This window comes from Fringilla coelebs, assembly GCF_963513975.1.
Source record: "Fringilla coelebs genome assembly, chromosome: 3".
NCBI classification, from domain to species: Eukaryota; Metazoa; Chordata; class Aves; order Passeriformes; family Fringillidae; genus Fringilla; species Fringilla coelebs.
The window spans coordinates 112,734,316-112,740,315 of NC_140030.1; positions in this window are offsets into that span (position 1 = coordinate 112,734,316).

Sequence of the window (6,000 nt, forward strand, 5' to 3'; positions counted from 1 at the left end):
AAATTATCCTGCAACTTTAATTCTCTTCCCAGCTCTACTCCCATTTTCTGTGCTGTGATACAGCCTTTAATTAGACCACTACAATTACAGACCTGCTTGGGAATGAATCAGGGTTGTGTAGTAAAAGACACCATTGTCCAAGGATCTCTACCCCATTTCTGGCAGGAGTGGAAAGATGAATGATGATTGAGGCGGGGGTTTGTGGAAAGAGGAAAAAGTATTAAAGGCTGTTCACTGGGGAATTAGCACTTTCAGTGCTTCTGCCAGAGTGATTCCACGCAAGTTACTTAAACCAAACTCTTCATGGGTGGTCACTAATTTAAATGTTCTTCATATTCTGGATATCTGATTTGAGACTCAGGGTACCGACCTGAAAACCTGGGCAGTTGCAGGAGAAGCTCAGGAGAGCTGCAGTGTAGAAAATATCATTGTAGAGTTCTGAAAAATGCAAAATCTTTGGTATGCCTGATTCCACTGTCCCCATAGCCATGGATGCTTCAGCTCTCCTTTTCCTTCCTTGCTTCCCAACCTGTGAAACTGGGGAAAGCTCATCCTTTATGCTGGGGGACATCAAAGATAAATTCCTATCTGTGCTATGTGCAGAGGGCCGTGGCACACCAAGGCACTGCTGGTCTGGCTCTGTGTTGAGCTCTGGGTGCCCAAGGGGGTCTGGGAGCACACGGAGTGCTCTGGGCTCATCACACCAGGACCAAACGGCTTCGGGGCTCAGAGCAGCCCCTTTCTCTCCCCTGCCAGAAAAACGGGACTGGGCTGTGTCATCATGCACATGCATGAGGAGAGGGGGAAATGCCTCCATTTACCGTCATTCTGCCTTTTTCTCACTTGTGAGTGCTTGACTTTGCAGGAACATTAAGTCGTCTTTATCTGTCTGAGTAGCAAACATCCCCATACACCCCCCAGCAAAAAAATACTTTCCTAATGGTCCTTTGAGGCTGAACGCTGCCTTACCGGCTTGTTATTAGGAAGAAAACTTGGAGGCACAAATGTTGATCTTCTGCTGCGCATCAGTTTATGGCTGGATAAAAGGTTTCTGAAAATAGGTTTGATTTAAATAAAACAAACTCTCTCCACTTGAATTTTTCATGTGTGAAGGCTTCAGAGAGCGCTTCTGTAGACGTCACTGCAGCGCATGCCATTGCGTGCCAAATTAGAAGTTTCAGGCTCTTTGAAATTAGGCATCTGTTATCGCTTGCCTGGGGTTTACTTAAGGAAAACAAGAATTCAAAACATGAATGCGAGCAATCTTTACAGAAATACCCATGTTTACAGTTTGACCTTTACTTTCTAGTGTTTAACCAAGGGCTAAGGATTTGGACTTATGCTTTGGCTTATAAATGTTTATCCTCTGATAGGGATGACACCAGAACTCTTGCAAAAATAAGAGTTCCTTGGAAGAAGCTGAAGCAAGTTCCACAGTAAGGGGAAGGAAGGGAAATGGTTGGGACTTTCTGGGCAGGTGTCTTTGACCTGCCAGCAGCCTCATTTTCTGGGGGTGGCAGCACGGTTCCCCATTCCCTGGCCCTGTGCTGCTCCTCTCCCCAGGTAAAATCCAGAGCTCTGGGGGAGGTCCCAAAAACCATCCTGCAAAGGTGGTGGCAGTGCTGGGCAGGGGAAGAGCTGCAGTAATATGAACCAAGGGACAAGTTCATCCCACAGTGTGAGCTTTGTGAAAGCCGTCTTCCAATAGTGGGGCTGTTCCTGCAGCTGTGCAGGAAAACCTGCAGGGTTTTGTCCTGGTTTTCTACAGAATTATGTAGGAGGCTGTAACAGGTGGAATTTCTGATCAATGTTTTTAAGAAGCTGAAAGAAGGAAAGGGGATGGCGTCAGATCTGGTGTAGGAAGGGCCACCAGAAGCGATCATGTAGCTCCAAGGTGGCACTTTTTCTCCCTTACCACACAGTATCCTGCTTTTCCAGGTTCCTGAGCACCTGAAGTTGTTGCCATTCTCTGTAGGAGATGCTGGGCTGCCCCTTAGCTAGAAGGTGGTACATTCCACTGTGCCTTTTCCACAGGTGCAGGAAGTCAGTAGGAATTCAGTTCAGGAAACGTGGCTCAAGGAGCCATTCCTGTGTCTCTTTGTCTCTGCTGTAAACATGCAGGGATGATGTTTGGATTCCTTTGCTGTCAGTGAGGACAACTCTAGCTCAGTCTTTCATGGGTTTCTTTTATCAATTCTGTTTATTGATGAGCTTATTGCTTGATTTCTTTCCCTTCTTGTACTGTTTTTTCACTTGGCTGAAGAACAAGCTCCTCTTCCCCCTGTCTTTGCATGTACTATTATTTTTCTTTCCCCCCAAATTTGGCAACTGAATCAAATGTGAAGCAGGTTGACAAGCTTCCTGCCAGTGTCTCCAGCATTAGATATGATTCATTAACCCAACCTTGAGGAGCTGAAGAAGTCCAATAAAACCTATTCAAGACCTTGTTTTGGAAGGCGTGCAGGAATAGGGAGCAAGAGGTCCTTTACCGTGTCATACCTTCCCTTCCTCTCCAGGAACAGTCTGCTACGTTTTGTTTCCTCCCTGCCTTTGAAGATGATTTTTAGTCTATTAAGTAGTGCAGAAATTCTGATGTTGATGGTTTTGCAGGCCTGGTGGTAAGGAGGACAGTCTGACCTCTGCCCTGTCCTCCCTGTGTAACCTTGCCCTGCAGGGTAGAAGCAATGTGTGTGAAACACAACCTTTTGAATCCACAGGGCATCTTTTAGCTGTAGAATAGGCAGAGATGCAAACACAATTTGTGGGGTTGCACATTTGTCCAATTTCCTGATAGAGGCAAAGTTGCTCGTTAGCTCATATGAACTTGAGAGCAGCAAAAAGAAATCCTCAAAGTTATCACATTGGACTCTAATCTCAGTTACAGGAGATGAGCGACTCCAGTGGTTTTGGGAAGGCTATTTCTAATGGCTAATGGGTCACTTAGAGCAGGATGTAGCCCACCTTGGTTTACTGGTATTTAATCCTGGTTCATGTATTAGCAGAAAATGGCAATGCTAATTTGGTGTGAGTGCTGGAGGTGACCTATGGATGTGCCAGCTGGAATCATCTGGCCATAGAAAAAGCAGAGATTCTCAGATTTAAGACAGGCTTGCAGGTTGTTAGACTGGACGTACATGTTTATTTAAATTATTTACTCTTGGTTAGCAAGAGTTTGGAACAATTTGTCTCCCAGATTGGGTGGCCAGAATTTGATTCAGATTTTGCTGAGAGAACTATTTGACATGATCCACCTTGCTCTGTGTCTGCTATTTCAGGGTGCTTCAGCTATTTTCCCTCTGCCTTCAACATTGTGATTCCTAATTACTCTTCCTTTTAATGTGGCAGATAGTGGCAGATAAATTCCTTTTCCTCTCCTATGAACTAAGAGATGGAGCAAAGGGAAAGTGCAGCCACTGGAACACTAGTGTTTCCATCAAAGTTATGTATCCTCTGTTAGGACAGCTTTCAAGTCCAATGAGAATTTATGTGGAACAGTTGAATTTAGTAGCTCGGTGTCTGAATAGTGCCATTATATTTTTTTCATGCAACTTTCCAGTACTTCTTTCCACTTTACCTACTTTTCCAGCCAGGCCATTGTGCAGTGTTATCTCTGAAACCACTGTCAGATAACACTGGACAATCAGTGGTACAGAACAGGCATTGGGTGGTTAATTATCCACTTCTCCATCAGTATAATTGTGACAAGGGAGCTTGTCCTAATGGGGTGACTGCTAGGAGGCTGGCTGCTTTCCTCAATCTGTAAATGCTGGTTTGATGTTTTCAGCTGCATATTTTGCTTCAGATTTTGGTATGTGCACACTGATTTCACTGCTGCTCCCATGTGCCTCATGTGTGTCTCTCAGGTTTGTAGGGATTGCCTGGGGACCTGGATGGCAGCATCTTACCAGGCAGTAGTGAAACAAAAGGAAATAAAAGGAAGGAGAAAATCCTCCTTAACCCACTAAAACACCCTGAAACACACACACAAACCCCCCATCTCCATTAGAACATTTGGGTTGATTGCCAGCAAACATTTCCTCTCAGCTTTCTAAGCCGTGTGTTGGGCAAAGCAAACATCCCAAGGGCAGAGTGCAGGCCCTGCCAGCCAAGGTCAGGGCTGTGTGACTGGTGCCAAGCTGTGGGTTGGAAATCCCACCTGCGACAGGAACACCCCAGCATTTTACTGAAATGTGGTTCTTCTGGGCTTTTATCATTCCTGCACTGTATTGGTGTCTCTGCAGTGAGAGAGGATCAGGTCTCTTAAAGGAGGGACCTGCCCTGTGTTTTTTGTCCTTCTGTGACCTTTCCTTAGGTTTTGGGTGAAAGACAACCTGTGTGGTATCTATTTCCAGAAGTAATTGGGGAACAAGCTTCATCAAACACACTTTTATCCCCAAGCTTTCAGTTTTCAACCTGAGCTTTATTAAACCGAGTTATAAGCAATTTTAAGTGTTACCACTAACACAGACAAAATCACATTTCAACCCGAGGATCCGTTGTTAAGTTCCAAAACTTTTTCAAGGAGTCCTTGCCTAACATCACTTCGGTCCCTGCATCCACCACGCCCCTCTTTTTCCCCCATTTCTGCTTTGCTGTTGAGCTCTCCTCGTTTGGTGACAGGGCTGCAGGGATGTGAAGCCGGCTGGCAGGCGAGTGCTGCTCCCTGCGCTGCTCTGCCGGGGTGCCAGCCTGTGCCTGGCAGCGGGACGGCGCTGTCAGGGTGCAGAGGCCGCGCCGCGTCTCAGCGCCGTTCCTGTTGCTGGGGGTTGGAAAAGCTGCTTGCTCTGGGAGCAGATGGCCACCTCTCCACCCATCCTCTCAGGTACGGGGAGGCAGCCAAAACCCAGCTTAAAAGAGCAAAGCGTAACCTGTTCAAAGGAGAACAGAAAGGAGCATTTTTTCAAACAGCTTAATGAAGCACTTGTTAAGGACTGCCAGGGACAGATTTCCATTCTACACAGGATATTCATTAGGAAAGTAAACACCCTACAGCACCATTTGTAGGAACAAAGCAGCTTGCATTTTCTAACGAGGTGTTAATTTAATGAAGGAGGGCACTGGCAAAGGAGCAGGAGGCAGCTACGAGCGACAAGCACCTTTTCCTGTGAGGAGGGGGCGGCTGTGCCGTCGTGCTCTGCGGGGTGGTGGAGGAAGGTGGGGGCCGGGCTCCCCTCACGGGCAGGGCCGGGCTGTGCCGGGCTCCCCTCACGGGCAGGGCCGGGCTCCCCTCACGGGCAGGGCCGGGCTCCCCTCACGGGCAGGGCCGGGCTGTGCCGGGCTCCCCTCACGGGCAGGGCCGGGCTCCCCTCACGGGCAGGGCCGGGCTCCCCTCACGGGCAGGGCCGGGCTGTGCCCACACGGGCAGGGCCGAGCTCCCCTCACGGGCAAGGCCGAGCTCCCCTCACGGGCAGGGCCGGCCCTGCGCAGGAAGCTGGGCGCGTCTGGAGCTCCCCAGAGCCGCGAGTCTCAGCTGAGCGACCCGATCTCCTCAAGGCGATGGCTTCAAGGTAACCTTGTGGGCACTTTTTTCTCAGGCACAAAGATTGATGGGATGTATCTGCAGGGGCAGCTTCCCCTTTGCTGCCCTCGGGAAGAAACTGAGAAAGCCATTTGAGTGGTGGCCATGCCCCTGCTCTGAGCCCTGCTCCAGGGCTTGCAGTCTTGAGACTTCCCAAGTCTGCTCTCAGGGTCCCTGATGCTTATTGTGACCGCAGGGCAGGGTAAAGTAGGAGGTCTTCAGGTGTCAAAAGAGCCAGATATTTGTTTCGCAAGGAAAGAAATCCTGTGGAAGGATTTCCCATTTTCTCCTCTTAAAATGAAATGAAAAAATTCTAACTAATTTCCTTTCTGTGGGGAATTGTCCTTCTGAAGCTGATCCCACACACAGACACTTGTGAAATATCACAGCTTCTTGCAAAATAGAAGCATGGCGGATCAGCCATCTCTGTTCTGGTTAAGAAACCCATGGGTTCGTGACTCGCTGGCCAGACAGAGCTGGTG